Genomic DNA, 24,431 nt, shown 5'->3' with positions numbered 1-24,431 from the left:
AGGGAGTTGTCAATAACCAACAGCTCACATAATTTTCAAAAATTTTTGAGTTTGTCATTGGTTCTAGAATAGTATCCCATCTGACCAACAGTAATATCCTCAGTAAATCACATTTCAGAGGAGTTGATCAACTGAGAATGCCATTTACAAGGTCACACGTCAAATTTTGCAAGCATTAAATGACAAAATAGCACCAGGTGGTATTTTCTGTGACCTGTCTAAGGCATTTGACTGTGTATGTCACGATATTATCCTAGGTAAGTTAAAGTCTAAGGGAGTAGATTGTGTAGCTGACCAATAGATAGTGTCTACATCTACATCTACACTCTGCAAACCACTGTTAAGTGCACGACAGGGGTATGACCCAGTGTACTAGTTGTTAGGGTTTCTTCCCATTCCATTCATGTGTGGAGTGTGGAAAGAATGATTGTTTGAATGCCTCTGTGCTTGCTGTAATTATTCTAATCTCATCCTCATGATCCGTATGTGAGTGATACATATGGGGCTGTAGTACATTCCTAGAGTTGTTATTTAAAGCTGGTTCCTGAAACTTTGATAGTAGGCCTTCTCAGGATAGTTTAGGTCTACCTTAAAGGGTTTGCCAGTTCAGTTTCTTCAGCATATCTTTGACACTCTCTGTGACCATTTCCCAAACAGCGATGGAATTTTTATGGATGACAGTGCGTCATGTCACTGGACCACAATTGTTTGCAGCTGGTTTGAAGAACATTTGAAGGAAATATTTAGCCACCCAGATTTCCTGACATGAATCCCATCAAACATTCATGGGACATAATCAAGAGGTCAGTTTGTGCACAAAATCCTGCAGTGGCAACACTTTCACAATTAAAGATGCCTATAGAAGCAAAATGGTTGAATAATTCTGCAGGGGACTTACAATGGGTTGTTGAGTCGATGCCACCTTGAGTTGCTGCTCTATGCCAGCCAAATGGAGGTCCAACACAATATTAGGAGGTATCCCATGACCTTTGTTACCCTAGTGTATGTGAGCTTCATTGCTTATCAGTAGTACTTCGACCTCTGGCACTTTGTTGTGAATACTTTGGCAGTTAACCACAAGGATTTTAATACTCTCACCTGCGGGAGGCATTTCTTTTGATCCTAAACTGATACATTTGTGTTTCATACAGCTATCATTTTCTGGATTGGGTGGAGAGTTCCCTAATCTAAAAAACCCTTGTGTGCACATTACACACAGTCACCTACCTGGGTAGCAGCCCCAGAAGTGTAGTGCACACCTGACCCATGTATGGGGACCATACAGCTCTCAATGCAATGGCGCAAGTCCAGGAAGACACGGCCTAGCTTGTCACAGAACCTTTGAAGTCTCTAGTCCATTTCTTATATTTGACTGAGAATCCAGTGGCCACAATAAATTCTGGAGACAATACTGCAAATTGGGAGCTTTGTTTAAACTCCATGTGCAAGTCCGGTCATCTCCACTTTTTCTGCTAGTCACTGTACTGTTCCAAATATGACCTTGTAGCCCAGATGACGGGCACCATTTTTCCATGATGCCCCACAAGCTGCAATTGGTCGCACACTGTTTCCCCTATTGCTGTCAGAATAGCCTCTTCATTGTGTTGAATGAGACCCTGGGCATACACATGGAGTGCACCTGGTGTCCTTTCGGTCCCTTGCTGCTATTTCCCAAAGGCACAATGTACATTTGAACTGCCAATGATTTATAGATCTCTACCCTTTTGCGTTTGCCTCCTCTTGACACCATAAAAAACAGGTTTCCCCAGAACAGATGATGTGAGTCTCACTGGCTCATTTTCATTGAAAGACAGCACCTTAAAATTTTTGGTAAGGGGATTGGCATATCACCCTGAGTCCTTCCTGGTTCATATCCACCCTGTACAGGACACCTAGATCTACCGCTGAAACCCCACTTGTCATCAAGTGGACGAGTAATGACAGATCGAATACTTTCTGCAGGAGAGGATAGTATTTGAAGTACCTTGGTATGGATACCACAGGTACATGAATCTCAGGAGCACTCCCAACTCTCAAATTCAAAGCTGCCAATTAATCAACAGTAGTCACGGTGATTTCCAGCTGCTTGCAAACATCAACCAACTGCCCCCCTGCGGGTCTGGGGGTTAGAATAGGCCTGAGGTATTCCTGCCTGTCGTAAGAGGTGACTAAAAGGAGTCCCTCTCCCTCAAGGGGGTAGTTTGCACCTGCGTCCGGAGACGGATGGTTCCATGGCTTATATTTGTGGTCATTTTGGTTTTTCACTTATTCTGCTTTCTTCCTTCCTTTGTTTGGTTCCTTTCTTTGTCCTTCTCCCTCTCACTGTCTTCCTTACTTCTTCTCTTTGCCTTCTTCTCCTTGCCTTCTTGTCCACCCTCTGGTCTCCGCCTCGGCGTTGAGACAGTCTGTCCTTTCTCTCCCTCTCTCCCTTTTTTTCCCTCTTCTTCTTTCCTCCCTGTGCATGCCCCCTGGGTAGACAAGTAAGGCACGCACGTACCCCCTGCTAAAGGCCAGGCCCGGGGAGGGGTGATTGCCTGAGCTGACACCTTCCGACCATGCCGATTGGTCCCACCGTCTGTTTCTTGGGAGGTGTGACCTGAGGTGTAAACATTCACCTAAGGCGGGAGTGCCCCCTGAGGGGGTCCCCACAAGGAAGGAGCATGCCATCGAAGATGCTGGTGATTGTGGGGAATTCCTCCGCAATGGATTTCTCTTCTTCTTCTCCTTCGACTTCTGCCCAAAAATGGAAACTTGACCAGCCACCAGTGACAAAAGTACTACCGTCTGCCCCAAAGTTCCTCGTAGTTTCTCGATCTGAGGATGGAAAGGATTTTTCATCTGTCAACCCTTTCGTTATCCAGAAGGGCGTAGATGCCATAGCTGGATCAGTCAAGTCTTGTACCAGGATGCGTAACAGTACCTTGTTGTTAGAAACTGAGAGCACCTTTCAGACACAAAAACTGCTTCGGGCCACACTCCTGTACACGTTCCCTGTTTGGGTGGAGGCTCACCACACTTTGAATTTGTCGCGTGGTGTGGTATATACTAGATCACTTGACGGATTGACTGACGAGGAGATTCAGTCTTTCCTCACTGAGCAGGGTGTGGCAGCTGTCCATAGGGTCATGAAAAAGGTCAACAATGACCTTGTACTGACCCGGACACTTTTCTTGACCTTTGATAGTGTTCAGCTGCCGTCGCACATCAAAGTGGGCTACAAGGTAATTTCTGTTCTCCCTATGCCCCAACACCTACGCACTGCTGCCAGTGTCAGCGTTTTAATCACACTCGCCAGTCTTGTTCTAATGCAGCTAAATGTGTCACTTGTGGCAAGGACGCCCATGAGGGTGACTGTCCACCTCCGTCTCCTCGTTGTGTGAAATGTCAGGGTGACCATGCAGTGTCCTCCCGCGACTGTCCCATCTACAAGGATGAATGCTGTATACAGCAAATTCAGTTCAAAGAGAAAGTGTCCACCTCCGCTGCTCGCAAGCTATTTGCTAGTAGGAAGCCCACACTGCTCCCAGCAGGGAAATACAGTACTGTCCTCGCCTCTCCTCAGACTACCAGGGAGGTGGCGACACAGACATGTGATCTGACCTTCAGCACTACGGTTGTCCGTTCGGCCAGTGCTAAGATCGCCCTGTCAACGTCTCCTATTCCTCCCATCACCCCTAAGACACAAGCACCTTTATTAGCTTCTGCCAAGACTAAGACCCAGAAGTCAGATGGCTGACGAACCTATTGAACCAATGGACGATGACTCTCTGCCTATTGATAACGGCGGCAGTGCTTGCTCGAAGCCAGGCCCTCAGCGGCCTTCGAGGTGACCCATTCTTCCTTCTCCTTTTTCTTCTCACGATGGAACTTCTTCATTGGAATATTCACGGCATTCGTTCCAACTGAGAGGACTTAAAGTTGCTGCTACACTTGCACTGTCCACTCGTCGTAGCTCTCCAGGAAATGAAGCTACCCCCATGTGATCAAATTGACTTGGCACACTATGCCTCTGTGCATTTTGACCTACCCCCTGTGGCAGGTATTCCGGCTCATGGAGGGGTTATGTTGCTGGTCCAGGATGATATTTACTACGATCCCATCACATTGCACACCAGCCTGCAGGCAGTTGCTGTCCAAATTACTCTCCCCACTTTTACATTTTCCATTTGTACCATTTACACTCCATTGTCGTCTGGCGTACCAGGGCAGACATGATGCAAATTATTGCTCAGCTACCTGCACCATTTTTGTTAACTGGAGACTTCAATGCCCACCATCTCCTTTGGGGCTCTCCAACATCCTGCCCAAGAGGCTCCCTGTTAGCAGACCTTTCCAACCACCTCAATCTTGTCTGCCTCAATACTGGTGCCCCTACTTTTCTTTCAGACACAACTCACACCTATTCCCATTTAGACCTCTCTATATGTACTACCCAACTTGCACACTGGTTTGAGTGGTATGCACTCTCTGATACGTATTCGAGCAACCACTTCCCTTGTGTTATCCATCTCCTGCATCATACCCCCTCTCCGTGCTCAACTAGTTGGAACATCTCCAAAGCAGACTGGAGGCTCTTCTCTTCCAGGGCGACCTTTCAGGATCAAACCTTCTCAAGCTGCGATAGTAAGGTCGCACATCTCACGGATGTCATTCTCACTGCTGCTGAATATTCCATCACTCACACTAATTCTTCTCCACGTTGCGTACCGGTCCCCTGGTGGACCGCAGCATGTAGAGACGCTTTACGTGCTCGTCGACGTGCTTTATGGCACCTTTAAACGCCAACCTACAATGGTGAATTGTATCAATTATAAACGATTACGTGCGCAGCATCGTCGTGTTATTAAAGAAAGCCAGCTGGGTTGCTTTCACAAGCACCTTCAACTGTCTTACTCCTTCTTCTGTTGTCTGGGGTAGCCTGCGCCGGCTATCTGGCACTAAGGTCCACTCACCAGTTTCTGGCTTTACGGTCGCGAATGACGTCCTTGTGGCCCCTGAGGATGTCTCCAATGCCTTCGGCCGCTTTTTTGCAGAGGTTTCGAGCTACGCTCATTACCACCCTGCCTTCCTCCCCCAAAAACAGGCAGAGGAGGCAAGGCCACCTAACTTCCGCTCCTCGAATCGTGAAAGTTATAATGCCCCATTCACCATGCGGGAACTCGAAAATGCACTTGCCCGGTCACGGTCCTCCGCTCCAGGGCCTGATTCTATTCATATTCAGATGCTGATGAACCTTTCTCCTGCAGGTAAAGGTTTTCTTCTTCATACTTATAATCGTGTCTGGATTGAGGGTCATGTTCCCACATGCTGGCGCGAGTCTATTGGTGTCCTGATTCCTAAGCCGGGAAAGGACAAGCACTTGTCTTCCAGTTATCGACCCATCTCCCTTCCCAGCTGTGTCTGTAAGGTGATGGAGTGAATGGTTAACTCTCATTTGGTTTGGCTGCTCGAATCTCGATGCCTACTTACCAATATACAATGTGGATTTTGTAGGCGCCACTCTGCTGTTGACCATCTGGTTACCTTGTCGACCTTCATTATGAATAACTTCTTGCGGAAGCGCCCGACTGTGGCTTTGTTCTTTGATTTGGAGAAGGCTTACGACAGCTGTTGGAGAGCAGGCATTCTCCGCACCATGCATACATGGGGCCTTTGCGGTTGCCTCCCCCTTTTTATTCGTGCATTTTTAATGGATCGACAGTTCAGGGTACGTGTGGGTTCTGTCCTGTCAAACGGCTTTTGCCAGGAGAATGGGGTGCCACAGGGCTCAGTTTTGAGCATCGCTCTCTTCGCCAGAGCAATCAATCCCATAATGGATTGCCTCCCAGCTGATGTATCAGGCTCCCTTTTTGTGGACGATTTTACCATCTATTGCAGCGTACATGTTTCATGGTGCGCTGTCTTCAGCATTGTCTTGACCGTCTTTACTCCTGGAGTGTCGCCAATGGCTTCCGTTTTTCTTCCGAGAAGATAGTCTGTATTAACTTCTGGCGCTACAAAGAGTTTCTCCCACCGTCCTTACGACTTGGTCCCGTTGCTCTCCCATTCGTGGAGACAACAAAATTTTTAGGTCTTACATTTGACAGGAAACTTAGCTGGTCTCCACATGTGTCATATTTGGCTGTCTGTTGTACCTGTTATCTAAATGTCCTCTGTGTTCTCAGCGGTATGTCGTGGGGAGCGGATCGAACCATCCTGCTTCGCCTATATCGGTCGATCGTCCGCTCAAAGCTGGATTATGTGAGCTTCGTATACTCCTCTGCACGGCTGTCCATCTTACGCTGCCTCAACTCTATACAACATTGGGGTTTATGTCTTACGATCGGAGCATTCTATACTAGTCCCATCGAGAGTCTTCATGCTGAAGCCGGTGAATTGCCACTAGCCTACTGCTTTGTCGGTATGCCTGTCGGCTATTGTCAATGCCCGACCACCCGTCTTATCGTTCCTTTTTTGATGAATCTCTCGACCGTCAATACGGGTTGCATGTCTCTGCCCTGCTACCCCCTGGAGTTCGCTTTCATCGCCTCCTTCAGCACCTTGATTTTTCACTCCCTGCAACCTTTTGAGTGGACGAGAGCCAAACGCCACTTTGGCTCCAGGCTCAGGTTCGCGTTCACCTTGACCTCAGCTCGCTCCCAATGGAGGTTACCCCAGCTTTGGTATACTGCTCCCATTTTGTCGAACTTCGTTCGAAGTTCATTAATATGATCTTCATTTATACAGATGGCTCTAAGACCAATGATGGTGTCAGGCGTTCTTTTATTGTCGGGGCACACAGTTTCAAATACCGGCTCCATGGCGGCTGTTCGTTCTTCACAGCTGAGCTATTTTCCCTCTACCAGGCTGTTCTTTACATCTGCCGCCACCGACATTCTGCTTATGTCATTTGCTCCGATTCCCTGAGTGCCATCCAGAGCCTCAGTGATCCGTATCCGGTCCACCCTTTTGTGCACCGGATCCAACGCTCTCTTCAGCAGCTGGCGAATGACGGTTCTCTGGTTACCTTTATGTGGGTTCCTGGCCATGTCGGTAACCCTGGGAACAAAGCTGCAGATGCCGCGGCCAAGGCTGCGGTCCTCCAGCCTCGGACAGCTTCTTGTTGTGTCCCTTCATCAGATTGTAGCAGGGTCATTTGTCAGCGCATTTTATCGCTGTGGCATGCTGATTGGGCTACACTTACAGACAACAAGCTTCAGGCCTTGAAACCTCTTCCCACGGCTTGGACGACCTCTTCACACCCTTCTCGGTGGGAGGAGGTCATTTTGGCCCGGTTACGAATTGGACACTGCCAGTTCAGCCATCGCCATCTGCTGATGGCTGCGCCAATGCCGTTCTGCCCATGTGGGCAATTGCTGACGGTATGCCACATTTTAACGTCCTCTCCGAATTTTAATACACTGCGCATTGATCTTGGCCTGCCATGTACTCTGGATGCCATTTTAGCGGATGACCCAGGAGCAGCTGCTCGCATTCTTCGTTTTATCCACTTGACAAACCTGTCTAAGCTGTTTTTTAATCCTATGCCTGTTAATATGTCTTTTATAGTGTTGTCCCTTTTAGTTGCTGTTTTAATCTTGTGCACTGCGGTGCATTCCTAACTTAGTCTGGGCGCTAATGACCATTGTAGTTGTGCGCCACAAAACAAAAACAAAAAAAAAGAAAAGAAAAAAATAAAAATCAATAACTCGTCCCATGTTTGAGAATAGCATTTGCAGTGAGACTGCATTTTGGCTGGCACAAATGTGTTAGAGGATAGTCAACAAATAACTTTAAATTAAACCTGTTGATTATCTTTTATATCTGTCAAGCTAAAAAGATTACTAATTCCATATAACAACTGAATCAAATACACAAACAAGTTCTCTACTAAGCCAACAGAAAAATCTGTGGTAAAAATTACTAGTTTCTTAAAACTTTTTGAGATTAATTATAGTTATTAGCAAATTTAGAAATAGAGTTAATTCATGATGATTGTAGTTAATACAATGAAGCACCAAAGAAACTGATACAGGAATGCGTATTCAAATACTGAGGTATGTAAACAGGCAGAATACGGCACCGCAGTCGGCAACACCTATATAAAGCAAGTGTCTGGTGGAGTTGTTAGATCAGTTACTACCACTACAATTGGTGCATGAGCAATGGGACACAGCATCTCCGAGATAGCGATGAAGTGGGGATTTTCCGGTACGACCATTTCATGAGTGGTCCTTGAATATCAGGAATCCAGTAAAACATCAAATCTCCAACATTTCTGTAGCTGGAAAAAGATCCTGCAAAAATGGGACCAACAATGACTGAAGAGAATGGTTCAATGTGACAGAAGTGCAAACCTTCTGCAAATTGCTGCAGATTTCAATGCTGAGCCATCAACAAGTATCAGTGTGCGAACCTATCAATGTAACATCATTGATATGGGCTTTCAGAGCTGAAGACCCACTTGTGTACCATTGATAACTGCATGACACAAAGCTTTATGCCTCGCCTTGGTCTGTCAGCACTGACAATGCACTGTTGACGATTGGAAACATTTTGCCTGGTCGGATGACACTAGTTTCAGTTTGTATCGAGCATCCTGTCTGATCATCTGCATCCATTCATGTCCCTTGTGCATTCCAATAGACAAGGGAAATTCCAGCAGGACAATATGACACCCCACACGTTGAGAATTGCTACAGAGTGGCTCCAGGTATACTCCTGAGTTTAAACACTTCCACTGGCCCCAAAACTCCTGAGGCATGTACATCATTGAGCATATCTGGGATGCCTTGCAGTGTGCTGTTCAGAAGAGATTTTCACCACTTGTGGATTTATGGGCAGCCCTGCAGGATTTATGGTGTCAATTTCCTCCAGAACTGCTTCAGACATTAGTCAAGTCCATGCAATATCATGTTGGGGCACTTCTACATGCTCGCAGGGCCCTACACGATATTAGACAGGTGTACCAGTTTCTTCGTTTCTTCAGTGTATATACTCCTCTATAAGAGAAAACTAGACATCACACAATATGTTAGTTATGATATCTGCCACTGTAACTAAATAAAAAATGTTGGTTTTTGTGCAAAGTAGATTATGCACAGGACAATGGTAACTTCTGAAAATTCCCCAAAATGTACATTTATTTGCATTGATATACAGTGAAATTCAGAGTGGCAGTAACTGTTAATCACAAATGCTGATATGATGTTAATGTTTTAAATTTCATAGTATTTGACAATACAAATTGATATTGTACAATTAATGGAAGCTTATGGAGAAATGACACAAACAGTAAAACATGGAAATCTAGACTTTCAAATTGGCACATGAATTTTGTACGCGTGATCTCACACAAAGGAAAATTCTGGATTCAGTTTATACATATAAATAAACAGGTGAATTGCATGGATTTTTCATTTGACTGTGTCTGTGCCAATTTCTACATTTGTGTGCCAAAGGAGGACACTGCAACATGTGCTTATCTCAGTCAAAATTGCGAAAATGTGCACCATCAACAAAGCATGCTTCTACCTGTTGCAGCTAATGATACAAACCAAACGATTGCAGTAAGTTATACTTAATAATTCAACCAATGTAAGCAGCAGAGAATCTTCTGACTGGGGAGATTCTGTAAGGCTTTATCTTAGGTCCAATGTTGCTTCTCATATTCTTAAATGACCTTCTCTCTAATATAAGTGTGGTGTCAACGCCAGACACCATACTTGCTAGGTGGTAGCCTTTAAATCGGCCGCGGTCCGCTAGTATACGTTGGACCCGCGTGTCGCCACTGTCAGTGATTGCAGACCGAGCGCCGCCACATGGCAGGTCTAGAGAGACGTCCTAGCACTCGCCCCAGTGTACAGCCGACTTTGCTAGCGATGCTACACTGACAAATACGCTCTCATTTGCCGAGACGATAGTTAGCGTAGCCTTCTGCTACATCATTTGCTACAACCTAGCAAGGCGCCATTATCAGTTTATATTGAGATTGTTATTAATGTACAGTCAAGAGAGATGTTCACCAATTGTGGATTAAAGTTAAGTATTCTACCAGTTACCTCCTGTTTTGCTAGTCTTATTTCTCTGACCTGTTCCAGACCTCACGCCAGCCTGCGTGAGCTTAAACGCGTGCCTTTCGGCTTCCTCCAAACCCCGTGAATTGGCTCCTGCCAAATCACAACACATGGCGACGAGGATGGGATCCAAATTGGCGTGACCACTCCGGCTGTGCCAATGCCGCATGTGTTGTGATTTGGCAGGAGCCAATTCACGGGGTTTGGAGGAAGCCGAAAGGCACGCGTTTAAGCTCATGCAGGCTGGCGTGAGGTCTGGAACAGGTCAGAGAAATAAGACTAGCAAAACAGGAGGTAACTGGTAGAATACTTAACTTTAATCCACAATTGTTGAACATCTCTCTTGACTGTACATTAATAACAATCTCAATATAAACTGGTAATGGCGCCTTGCTAGGTCGTAGCAAATGACGTAGCTGAAGGCTATGCTAACTATCGTCTCGGCAAATGAGAGCGTATTTAACAGTGTAGCATCGCTAGCAAAGTCGGCTGTACACTGGGACGAGTGCTAGGACGTCTCTCTAGACCTGCCGTGTGGCAGCGCTCGGTCTGCAATCACTGACAGTGGCGACACGCAGGTCCGACGTATACTAGTGGACCTCGGCTGATTTAAAGGCTACCATCTAGCAAGTGTGGTGTCTGGCGTTGACACCACGATAAGGGTACTATTTTTTTTCAACTTCCATTTGGTCATGAAATGGAAACCACAGTGAAAATAAAAAAATGTTTTGTTTTCAACATTTAGCTACACCTTCCTGCTACTTCCCTATATAGTCGCCACTCCAACTTAGACTGTTGTCATGGCATTGGGCCCATTTTCCAATACCCTTGTCAACGAAGCCAGGTGACAGTGCTTTCCACCACTTCCTTACTCTGGTTTGCAGTTTTTTATCTGTGCCAAAGTGCTGTTCCTCATAGCCAGCTGTTCATGTGGGCAAAGGATGAATATCCAGGCTGTATGGTGGGCGATCAAACACTTCCCACTAAAAACACTGCAGAAGTATCCTTATTGCAGCTGCAGTGAGATTCTGCAAAATTACAACTCTTTGCTGTCACACATGACAGTTATGTATGTGGATTGCATGATATTGGTCAGAAACCCTCAGCGAATGACAGCATGCAATTAACACCTGGCACGAGTCACTATTGTTCTAGGCATCTTTATTTCCTCACACTGCATTTGGAAACGAAAAGTGTGATGCAACATAATTGACGGGCATACTAGAGTCACTGTCAACACATCAAGGCAAAGCTTCATCAGATTTCTTACGTGCTTTTTTAATTTAGTGACCAGAGTTTGAAAAAAGTAAAAATCCCTTGTACAACAAGAATAATTAGTTCTTTTTGTAGGTGATATTAGTTTTGTAACATTTCCAAACATACAACAAGAGAAGATGTGATAAATAATATTCTTAAAAGTACAGGATTTGTCAAAAAGAATTATCCGATTTAAAAAAAAATCATAACTATTATGTTGTTTGAGATATGTGCATGAGCAACGTACTGTTGGAAAGAGCAAACTCTTGAGATTTACGTGGTTCCTGCTAGGTAACAGCAGTGTGCACCCACTTCAGTTACAGTAAAATAGGTGTCTGGACAACAGAAAGCATGTTATGTTCTATGTTTTGCACAGTGTGGGTCAGTGGTAACTGTTCAGCATGCCTTTCATACTAGGTATGGTGTGAACTCCTACAGCACAGAGCATTAGATGATGGCATGAACAATTCTGAGACACAGGTTGTTTGTGTAAAGGCAAATTGTTGGGCCATCTGCCAGTGTGTGACACAGAAGAGGCATCTGCCATAGTTTCACGAGGAGTCCACAGAAATCTGTTCACTGTGAGTCTTACATTGACGTTTACACATGAAACCATACAAAATTCAGCTACTGCAAGCTCTTCATGAAGGTGACAGACAATGTATGGAGTTCTGTAATTTCATTCTTGGCAAGATGTAGGATGACAATTTTCTTCTACACTTAGTATTTTGTGATGAGGCAACATCCCATTTAAATGGAAAGCTGAACCATCATAATGTGAGCATGTGGGATACGGATCAACCACATGAAGCTGTAGAATATGAGAGGGACTCTCCAAAATTTAATGCATTTTGTGCAGGGTCATGTGAAAAGGTGTATGTCCATTTTTCTTTGCCGAGAACACTGTTACATGAAGCACATATCTCAATATACTTTAGAACTTTCTTTTCCCACAGTTGGATACTGATTTGAACAGTTTCATGGGGCATTGTCTCACTGGCGTCTGGAAGTGTAGGAATTTTTAAATCAAAGGATTACTGAACGATGGGTCGGTCACTCTGGACCAAATGATTCAACCTTGCATTACTAGTCTCCAAGGTCACTGGACCTGACTGTATGTGATTATTTCTTTTGCGGGTTTGCAGAAGACTTTGTTTATGTGCCTCCATTACCAACAACAGTGAATGAACTGAGACATAGCATAACAGCAGCAGTGCGAGCTGTAACTCAAGACATGCTTGTTGCAGTCTGGGAACAATTTGAATACCACATTGGTGTATTCCATGCATCTCAAGGAGGGATATTGAACACCATGAAAAGGTATGAAAAAACTTTTTGAGTTTCCCACTGATCAAAAAATAAAATTCATTGTATGTGTTTATTAGTTTCAGAAATGTAGATGTGCCTAATCGGATGATGCTTTTTGATACACCCTGTACTACTGAGTGCTTTTCTGCAAATGGTCTTTCAGTTTCAAAAGACACAACATATTCCATTCTGCACACCTAGAGGTATGACTCCAGCAATACTCTTGGGAGGAAATAATAACTAGGATAGGAACTCCAAAATTTTTAGATGTTCATATTGATGAAAATTTAAACTGGAACTCCTAAAATGACTTAGTTCAAACACATTTTTATTCTGAATCATTGCAGATCTTGGGGTGTGAGAAATCAGTAAGTTATATGCTGTGTATTTTCATTCAATTACATCATATGTAATAATTGTTTGGGGTAACTCATCTTTAAGAAAGAAAGTGTTCGTTGTTCAAAAATTTACTGTAAGGAAAATAGGTAGTGCTCACTCTGGTCATCTTGTAGACATTTGTTCAAAGAATCAAGCATTCTGACTACTGCCTCACAGTCTCTATTTTGTTCCCTGATGAAGCACATTGTAAATAATTCACTGCTGTTCACAAGGAACAATGATGTACATAATTACAATAAGAGAAGAAAAAATGACATTTGTTAGTGCACATTAAGGTTATGTTGCGCAGTGGTGCAACCAAAAGTTTGGGTCACTTAACCTACCTGACAAAGAGCAATGTTAAATTTGAAAATAAACTGAGAAAATTTCACCTTGATTACTCCTTTTATTCCATAGAATTATTATTATTTTTGTAGTATATAATAAATGGTGGCTAGCAATTACTAACTGACAACTGTATGAAAGAAACAAACAAAGAACACATTTGTAATTTGTCACCATGTAAACATATTTACATACTAATGTGTAATGTGAATATAAAATGTTTGTGTTCCACATCATTCCAATTATTCATACAAATGATCCATAGACGATGAAACTAAGTAAGTAATTGGGTATGCATTGTACAGGCAGATATGAGTTGCCAAATACCCAAACTTCGATTCACACCAGCTGAAACTGTGGAGCGAAGACAATATTACTTGTGAAACAGCACAGCAACACGTCTCTCGGGTTGTAATTGTGCTGCACCTCCACAGCTCATCACAGTGTTTAGTTAACCATTATTTAATTCTCCCTGCAACTCAAACAATAGGACAAAATAGTTGTTATATGTTGCTGATCTGTGATAAAGATCAGTACTTGCCACCACAGACTTATTTCTTCAATCTGAATAGCATGAGACCAGTATTCTATCAATACAAACAGTGAAATAATGGAAAATTTATTTCTCACTTTAGTGTAATTATTTTTAAATTAGTCCCCTCTCTTCCCTCATCTCTCTTATATTCCTTAAAATTGCACTTCGTACATTTAAGGTAGATTGTGGCAAAGACAAAAAAAGTCTCTACTGTCATCTGGCTTCTTTTCACACTAATAATATTGTTTTCATTTGGCTTAAAACAGAGTGATAATTTCATCTTTTATTTCTGCTTTCAACTCTTTCTTTTTGTTGTGGTACGCTGCGAGTGACCAACAAAATAAATTAAGTACTAACCATTCTTAATAAGCATAGTCTTCTCCTCAACTTCCCACCCAGAAAAGAGAGACTAATTTGTGTCTATGCTTTGGACTGTGAAGTGCATGGCACAAGCTACTAGTCATTGTACTGTGTATGAGGACTTCATCCCATTTAATTTGTAAAGGAAGCAAGGAAAAAATCACAGCAGAAATACCTCTATGCACACTGTAATTAGTCTAACATTGTCTTGACAGCTCATACAGAAGTGATATATAGAGGATTGTAGTACATTCCTCAATTCTGTACTTCAAAAATTGGTACGTAGTCTTTCAGCTGGCATCTGTGAAAGGGAGTAAATTTCCATGACACTGTCATGTGGATGAAACAAACCTGCGACTAATTGTGCTGCCATACTTTGTGTACATTCAGTACCTTCTGTTAATCCTGTTTGTTATGACTCCCACACACTTGACAAATATTCTAGGCTGCTCTGTGTGAGTGTTCCATAATCTAACTCTATTATAAACTGATTACATTTTCCCAGTATCCCAACAACAAACCAAAGTTTGCTACCTAGTTTATCTACTGCATCACTGTATCTTTCCTGCTGAAATTCCATGCAAGTTAAAACATAAAATAAGGGAAAGGCAACCAATCATTTATAGCTGATCAATGCATGTAGCACATAAACATGCAACAGGAAACCGAAATCACACTAGTTTCTAGCAAAAGTACACACATCCATACATACACAACCACACAGATACACCCAACCATGGACGCGCGCGCTTACACACACACACACACACACACACACACACACACACACACACACGTTATGCATGCAAAAATATTTTTTAAGATTTTATCACCAATTTTGAAAATTGATTATCATAGTTTGATAACATTAGAATATTTGTCTGGCTTTATCTGTTGCTTGTATTTATTCATCATGGTCCCAGGAACAGCATAGAAATATATGAAATTGATAAATCTAGGCTCTCATTTCTTGTGTTGTTAATGAAAATACAGTTTTGAAAAATATCTTCTATTTATTACCTTTGGCAAAGTTGCAGAAAAGGTTCAGCCAGATAACAAAATATTGCTCTTGACAAATTTTATATTTTCAGTTCAGACTTTTTTTTTTACTACTGTTGTTATGTTACATAACTTTAGCTTTAACTGTACACTATGAGCTCCCTCTCACAGATACTTCATGTAGACAAGCACCCCATTTGTGTTGGAGTCAAAACAAAGAAAATATGTAGAATGTGAAGTTTAGCAGTAAAATTGGCTGACAAAATGTAGCTCTTTTTTAATACAATTCTATTATCTTACAACAAATAATTTTCAGTTGATAATTTTCATTTCTTTTACTACATGTTTATTGACTTTGATTTTATGGATATTGTTTTGACAAACACTATAGATGTAATAACCAGCAACTTTCTTCTACATTTTGAATTTTGTTATACTTCCAGTTAAATGATTTGATATTAAATAAAGATTTTACCATTTCTATCCATTAACAGATAAGGAAAGTAATAATATTTCTCACTTACTCCGTGCTACAGATGTTTATTTATCCTCTTAAAATGTTTCTTTTTTATGATTTAAATAGGGTAATTTCATTTAAATTAAAGTTAAATTTTAATACATGTCTCAGTTGTTGAGTATAGATCACATGTCAACTGTTCATGAAACTTTTGTATTGACTTTCACAATGTCAGTACTTTTTGGTGTTCTACCTGATCCAATTTATTATCCATTTCTTTAGTGAATAATGCGATTCATTATATTTCAATACACTGTGACTGCACCTATGTGATAATTCCATTTCATATCCCTACCAACTGTTAAAGCCAGCTATTTTGCTCAATTGACTGATTCCACTTGTGAATCATTGATAATGTTGTTGCACAGTACTACATTTTTCACATTTGTGAAGTGCACAAAAATTGTTATTCAACATTTAAATGAAAATACCTATCATTGCACCACCTTGAAATCTTATCAAGATCAGAGTGAATTCTTGTGCAGCTTTTTACAGACTACATCTTTACAGACAACTTCATCATATGCAAGAAATCCCTTGTGAAACATGGATCTTGCCGAGCTGGAGTTGCTTGTGTGCCTCAGTGATGCAGATAGCCATAATGTAAGTGCAGTCACAATAGAAGGGGTATATGTGGAGAAGCCAGACAAACCTGTGGTTCCGGAAGTGGGGCAGCAGTCTTATTGATAGTTGCAGTGGCAACTGTTTGAATGAAACTTCAAGGCAGATTAAGACTGTGTTACAGAATGGGACTTGAACCCAAGACCTTTGCCCAAGTTTGAGTTTTGATCCAGCACATAGTTTAAATGTGCCAGGAAGTTTCACATCAATGTGCACTCCACTGCAGAGTGAAAATTCATTCTGGAAACTGTCTGGATGACAGATTGATCTGGCCTTGAAGTATTAGCCAACATGGTCTTGCTATGTTGATATCTTGAACAATTTCATATGTAATTGCCTTTTCTATGAAAAAAATGAAGTATACTGGCGTTCCAGGAGGTGTGTTGCAGTCAGGGCATTATTAGTTTCTTTCTTTCCTGCTTGTTTTGCCAGTAAATTGTCTTGTATACTCCACGCATCTCTTGGAAACCTGTGTTGGATATGTGTCATGAGATTTGACCACAATAAAGATGAGATTAAGAAAAATAAAACAGAACTAAATTGTAATCACAGCAGCAGTGGCTGTAGCAAGGATATTAGTGATGAGAAATTGTAGCAGACAGAAACTTACCTGACTATGAATGTCTTCAGAAAGTTACCACTCAGGTATTTCTCCCTCCAATCCAAAATCATTGAATTTTTCTTCTTAAACTTCTCAAATTTTATGCTCACTAAACAAATATTACATATTTGTAGCAGAATTACAGCAAACAGGAAAAATCTACCAGGAACATGCATGAAGCTCTTGACAACTGAGCTCACATTGGGTCAGTCAGTCATGACAACTCTTATGTTTGCTACAGTTTCTTTCAAAGCAATTCTAGAAACAGACAGCAGATGGGAGCTTCTATCAAGGGAAAGGTAGTTAGATGTCCATACATTGTTCTTATATGAAATGTCATGTTTTTGAGTGACTGGTGGCTTGTGCATCTAGCAAACCACAAAGTGTGCTTTACTCGGGCATAGTCTTCAGAATACAGCATTGTGGCCCTAGTTATGCTGGGGCTTGGTCACCAAAGTGAAAGAAGATTGAATATGTGGAAGAGGCCTAGAGCCTTTAGAAGTTTTCATATAGGTTATATATTAGTAAGATTGAGATTTCAAAATAAGATTTTATACTCCAAAACATTTCCAAGGTCATATTTGGATTCAGACCATAATTTATTGGTTATGTACTAAATACTAAAACTGAAGAATTTCCAGGAAGATAGGAAATTAGGGAGATGTGACTTGGATATATTGAAAGAAACAGAGATTGTTGACAGTTTCAAAGGGATCATTAGGCATTGATTGACTGAAACAGATTAGTTGAGTAAAATAGAAAAAATGAATAGGTAGCTTTGAGAGATGAAATAGTGAAGGCAGCAGAGGACAAACAGGGAGAAGACAAGGCCCAGTAGAAAGCCTTGGATAAAACACAAATTATGTAATTTAATTGGTGGGAGGAGGAAAAATAAAAATACAGCAACTGAAGCAGGCAAAATATGAATGTGTAGAAAATGAGATTGGCATAAACTGCAAAATACCTCAGCAAGAGTGACTAGAGAACAAATGCAAGGCTATTGGAGCATGCTGACTAGTTAAAAGATAGGTAGATGTCATCACTAGGAAAATTAGAGACTGTTGAAGGATAGGAAGCAGCTGTTTGAATATCAAGAGCTAAGCTGAAAGCCAAAAGATGAAAGGTGGAAGGAATATATAGAAGGGGAATACAAGGGAAATAAATGTGACAACATTGTATAAGGAAAAGAGGAAGTAAATAAAGATGATATGGGAGCTATGAATCTGTGAGAAGAATTTCACAGTGCATTGGAAGACTTTAAGTTGAAACTAGGCTCATGAAGTAGACAACTTTCCCTCTGAATTATTGAGATCCTTGAGAGAGCCAGCCATGACAAAAATATATCATCTGGTGTGCAATATTTGAGAGACAGGTAAAACATCCTCAGACTTTTCAGAAGAATATAATAATTCCAATTCTAAAACTGGAAGGTGTTGATATATGCGATACTGCCAAACTATCAGTTTCATAAGTGATGGGTACAAAGTATTGACAAATTATTTAGAGAAGACTGTAAAAATTGGTAGAAGTCTACCTTGTGGAACATCAGTTTTGGTTCTGTAGGAATACACAGGCAGTACTGACTCCACAGCTTACCCTAGAAGACAGGCTGAAGAAAGTCAAATCTGTGTTTATATCATCTGTAAATTTAGAGAAAGCTTTTGCCAATTTTGAACTTCGAGGTTTGACAATGAGTTTGTAATTCTATGAGAGACTGCAAATGACTTAGAAGATCAGTTGAGGTTATAAGATGCACATCAACAAAACTGAAACAGGGTCAATAGAATGTAGTTGAATTAAAGCAGACAGTTTTAAGGGAGTTAGATTAAGAAATGAGACTCCAAAAGTAGTGGCTGAATTTCACTATTTAAACAAAAAAGTAACTAGATATAGCTGAATTACAGGGAATATAAAATGCAGGCTGCAAGTAGCAAGAAAAGCATTTTTGAAAAAGAAAAAATTATTTGCATTTATGAAAACTGCCCATCTTGTTTTTCTCAATGTATGTGAAGGTTAATCTCAGGAACTACTGTACTGATTTGATATGGTTTTCATTAATAGACTAACTGATTTATGAAGAAGGAATAATGTATTAGCACTATGTCATACTAGTTGTCCGGCAGTAGATACATACACATGTGAAAGTGGGGCAGGTTGCCAGCTGAATATAAATTTTAGTGTGTCTGTAGTATATCTTTATGTAGAAGTGAAATATGGACAATAGAATTTTCAGAGTATAAGCATTTGAAATGTGGTGCTATAGAAGGAAACTGAAGGTTACATGGATAGACTGAATAACTAATGAGGTGGTATTGAATTAAATTGGGGAGAAAAGAGATTTACGGCAGAACTTAACTATAGAAGGGATAAGTTCAGAGGGCAATCCTCAGCTATCAGGAAATCATCTGTTTGGTAATGGATGTAAGTGTGGGAAGGTAAAATTTGTAGGAGGAGACCAAGGTTTGTCTGCAATAACCAGGTTCAAATAGATGAACATTGCATTAATTAAGCAATCTTCAAATTATAATTTTTTTCTTGTATAGCATCAACAAAATGATCTGGGTAGTAAGCAGAGTGCAGCAAGAAATACTATTCACTATACATGGGCATATCTTGCTACCGCAGTGCAGCATTAATACACAAAAAGCCCCTCACTTTTACTTCTGGAGGAACTATTCTTTCACATATTCAGTTCTTGTAGTTGTATCATTGTTCTTCATTTATGTGCTGGCTTTGAGTGACTTTCTTCTTTTATGTACATTTTCTATTATTCCACCCCTCTGCACTTGTAGCATTTTGATACACCTTCACTTTTCTTCTTAATATTCCACATTTCTCACTGTAGATTGAAGTATGGATGGTAGGTCATCACTTGTGAGGGTCCAGGCCCATTGTATCAACCTCTGAAGACTATCTTCACTTTTAGTGATCAAATTCACACCACCATGCATCTGTTTTATTTATGAATCCAATTTCTTGTGCTGATTCAAATCTAGAATCTTACACCTTCATCTTGCCAACTTTAAACTTAATACAAACTTTTAATATTCAACAAAATTATCTAATTGACAATAACTTGCACCAACATTAACATGAATAATGTACATGAACATGAATAATGTATTTGTTACATGTATCAGCAATTACAAGGATAACACAAATTGAATTTCCCTCAAACTCTTGCCAGCTCAAGAACTCTTACATAACTAGATGAATATCAATAAGTCGAGTAAGCCAATTACACCGTGACATCACTCCAGGGAATCATACACAGCTCACACTTCTACATTGATAATTTTTCCCGTTTTAGCAGGTTCATTCTCCTAGACCCATACAACAACAACAATAACAACAACAACAACAACAACAACACACACACACACACACACACACACACACACACACACACACACACACACATCAAAAAAAGTTTTGCACCACCCGGGTTCCCAATCCCTTTGACTGTTCAGAGATATCACTAAGATGTAAACAATCATGCATGAGCAGTGTGTATTAGACAGAGGGGGTCGAACAGCCGATCAATTCCAGTCATTCCACCAGGAAGGAGATACACGGCTCATATTGTCTGTAGTTCAACCATGCCTAAATGGACAATACCATGGTTCGATTGCATCTGCATTGTTACTTTGTGTGAGAAAGGGCTCTCAGCAAGGGGAGTGTCCAGGCATCTCGGAGTGCACCAAAGCAGTGTTGTTGGGACATGGAGGAGATTACAGAGAGACAGGAACTGTCAATGACATGCCTTGCCCAGGCTGCCCAAGGTCTACTACTGCAGTTGATGACCGCTACCTATGGATTATGGCTTGGAGAAACCCTGACAGTGATGCCACCATGTTTAAATAATGGTTTTCGTGCAACCACAGGACATCACGCTATGACTCAAACTGTGTGCCGTAGGCGCATGATGTGCAACTTCACTTCTGATGTCCATGGGGACATCCATCTTTGCAGCAATGATACCATGCAGCATGATACAGATGGGCCCAACAACATGCTGAATGGGCCACTCAGGATTGGCATCACATTCTCTTCACCAATGAGTGTTGCATATGCCTTCAACCAGACAATCGTCAGAGATGTGTTCGGAGGCAACCCAGTCGGGCTGAACGCCTTACAAACACTGTCCAGCGAGTGCAGCAAGGTGGAGGTTCGCTACTGTTTTGTGGTAGCATTATGTGGGGCTGACATATGCTGCTGGTCGTCATCGAAGGCACCGTAATGGCTGTGTACAATATGTGAATGTCATCTTCCGACCGATAGTGCAACCATATGAGCAGCATATTGGTGAGGCATTTTTCTTCATGGACGACAATTTGTGCCTCCATTGTGCACATCTTGTGAATGACTTCCTTCAGGATAACAACACTCAACTAAAGAAGCCAGCATGTTCTCCAGACGTGAACCCTATTGAACAAGTCTGGGATAGATTGAAAATGGCTGTTATGAATGACATAACCCACCAACCACTCTGATGGATCTAGGAGTGGGGCAGTCTGGACCAAGAGTGCCTTGATGAACTTATGGATAGTATACCACGATGTATACGGGCATACATCAATGCAAGAGGATGTGCTACTGGGTATTAGAGGTACTGATGTGTACAGCAATCTGGACCTCCACCTCTTAAGGTCTCGCTTTATGGTGGTACAACATGAATTGTGTGGTTTTCATGAGCAATAAAAAGGGTGGAAATGATGTTTATGTTGATCTCTATTCAAATTTACTGTACAGGCCCCGGAACTCTTGGAATAGAGGTGATGCGAACATTTTTTCATGTATTTATATTGGAGAAGACTCTGAAAATCGTAAAACAACATGAATCATTAGCAATATACAATTGCCATGAGATGGGAACTGGATGCATGTCTACTGGCTTATATAAGCAAAATGCTACTAAATTATTTAATTTGTTTCTTCCATTGCATCAAGAACACAGTACTTCAGAGTGTTCTGTAAAATAAAGAGTAGCATTATGTTTCTGAGGGAAACAGAATACAACAAAAGTTCAGATTAGAAAATGTTTCTCAGATATGAGTTGCTGCAGGTAGCCACAGGCTTTTTTGATGCTTTACAATGCATATTTTACAATATGATAGAGCTGATTATGGATTTATTTTCTAAGTAAAATGTCAGTAATTTGACTGTGGTGTTAGACCATCTGATATTTAAATGTGGTCACATTATTGGTGTCGTAGGTGATGATCCCATGGTTGCTGTCAAGCTGCATGCAGATTCTTTCAACTGGGACTGATTTTCTCTGGAAGTGGACAATAGACAGACAGCTCATGGAGTAAGCTTTTTTTAAATGTAAAAACTTCACATTATATTACCTTCAATTTCATGATGAATTTTCTACAAATTTGTCATTCCTATCTCAGACATTACAAATTAGGCAGTTATGTAATTCCTGGTAATATGTGTGCAGCTAACATTACTCAATAATTTTTAAGGAATGATGCAGTCCTACTAACTTTACAGTTATAAGATGGAGGCTAAGTAGATTTTGGGGAAACATGTTCAAAAGATGGAAGTTGAATTTAGAAAGAAGGTGATGGAGGATACTTTTAACAGGTAATGAAAAAAAGAAGGTGAGAGAGAGGATGCTTTTAATTGGAAATAAATAAACAAATGCAAACAAAACTGGTCACAATGCTTCAAAAAATCAAAAAAGAAAGTGAGACTACAATATGAATAATAGACAAAAATCAAAAGAAAGATGACATGCTCAGGAAAATCTTTTTATTGAACTATAACTTATTCTTTTGATGTATTGACAGTCATTAAAAATTTTATAAATGGATCTGAAAATTATTTGTGTCAGTTGTGATACAGTTAAGGACATAACATATTCATTGTCAGTAAAATAATGATGGTGGCGCTGTTTGTGATGGTAACTAATTAGTTAGTAGTCCACTTAATAATTGGAAGTGCAGTGCAGTGCAGTGATAAACAGCTGTCTATATATGTGAAATAGTTATGGTAATTTTCAAAAAGGTGTTTCAGGCCATGTACAGCATTTTCTTCTGATGAACTCAATATACACACATAAAAAAAAAGTTTTGCATCATCCCAGTTCCCAGAACTCCTGAAGACAGACATTGACTGTGGATATTGTATTACAGATACAGTCCCTTTGACTGTTCAGAGATGTCACTAAACCCACCCAAAGATGTAAACAACCGTGCATGAGCAGCACCTATTAGATGGAGGGGGTCTGACAGCCAATCAGTTCCAGTCATTCCACCAGGAAGGAGGTACACAGCTCATGTCGTCTGTAGTTCAACCATGCCTAGATGGTCAATACCACGGTACAATCATGTCCACATTGTTACATTGTGCCAGGAAGGGGTCTCAACAACAGTAGTGTCCAGTTGTCTTGGAGTGAACCAAAGCAATGTTGACATTTTGTTGAAGCGGGTGTACTGCCGGTGGTCTGTGTTTTTCTAACACAATATTTAGATGCCGTGCCTCGACATCTTCATCAGGTGCTTCGTGTGACTGAATAACAGGCTGACTGTGTCCCTTACTTATATCTGGACAGTGTCTGGCATTCCCTACGCCATCCGCTCCCACTGCGACCGTGTCAGTTGGTCGCCAGATGTTCTGGCTTCTGTCCATGCCCGCTTCCGCTATTTTCCCCAGTGGTTGCCATTTCATGGCGTACACTACTATGTCTGCACCTGATAGGCACATTCCTAGCACTGTTGAAAGGCTGCGTTTGCTGTTGGTGACTGTTCCGACTTTCTCCAGCGTGACCATGTCTGTTGGTCACCAGGTGTTCTGTCCGTGCCCGCTTCCGCTGTTTTCCCCAGTGGCAGCTGTTTCATGGCATTCCCTACAAGGTCTGTGCCCACCAGGCATGTTCTTTGCACTGTTGACAGGCTGCAGTTGCTGTTGGCGACTGTTCCAACTTTCTCCAGTGCCCCTGTCATTCTCCTGGTCTTGTGTTTTCTCCCATTGTTTTTGTAATAGGTCCAAAACCGGACTCCATGCTGTGCTGAGTTGGTATCCAGCTTCTCGGTTTATCAGGTTCTCTGCCATCTTGACTTCGATCAATTCAGTGATGACGCTGTCCCACAATTTGATGGTCTGAGATAAGATCCTGGTTTTATCATAATTCATGGTGTGCTCAAATTGCAAGCAATGTTCTGCTATTGCCGATTTAGTGGCTTGTCGTAGCCTGGTATGCCTTTGGTGCTATTTACATCTTATATCAATGGTCCTGGTGGTCTGGCCAATGTAAGACATTACACATTCACATGGTATATGGTAGATACCATGTTTTCTCAATCCCAGATCATCCTTAACCGTTCCAAGAAGCGCTCTGATCTTGTTTTGTGGTCAGAACATGCTCTCGATATTGTGCTTTTTCAGTATTCTGCTGATCTTAGCAGATACGGGTCCTGCATACGGTAGAAAGGCTACCCTCCTGGC

The 24,431-nt window shown here is 41.4% G+C and overlaps 1 protein-coding gene across 10 annotated transcripts in view; it reads left to right on the top strand.

Moving 5' to 3' along the window:
- LOC126175285 (solute carrier family 25 member 45-like) overlaps positions 1 to 24,431 on the top strand; it is a 113,009-nt gene that overhangs the window by 12,091 nt on the left and 76,487 nt on the right. For 4 of the 10 annotated variants that reach the window (XM_049921961.1, XM_049921968.1, XM_049921989.1 and 1 more), the window contains exon 2: positions 22,193 to 22,287. The exons of 4 other annotated variants lie outside the window; for them this stretch is intronic. The gene's annotated coding sequence lies outside the window, so the exon portion shown is untranslated. Of the gene's footprint in view, positions 1 to 16,309; positions 16,358 to 22,192; positions 22,288 to 24,431 lie in introns of those variants that run through there. 2 more of the 10 variants (XM_049921978.1, XM_049922025.1) reach the window with 2 other exon arrangements.

This window comes from Schistocerca cancellata, chromosome 1 (assembly GCF_023864275.1).
Source record: "Schistocerca cancellata isolate TAMUIC-IGC-003103 chromosome 1, iqSchCanc2.1, whole genome shotgun sequence".
NCBI lineage: Eukaryota > Metazoa > Arthropoda > Insecta > Orthoptera > Acrididae > Schistocerca > Schistocerca cancellata.
Note: the sequence above shows the minus strand (reverse complement) of the source record. Positions and strands in the feature narration are given on the sequence as shown.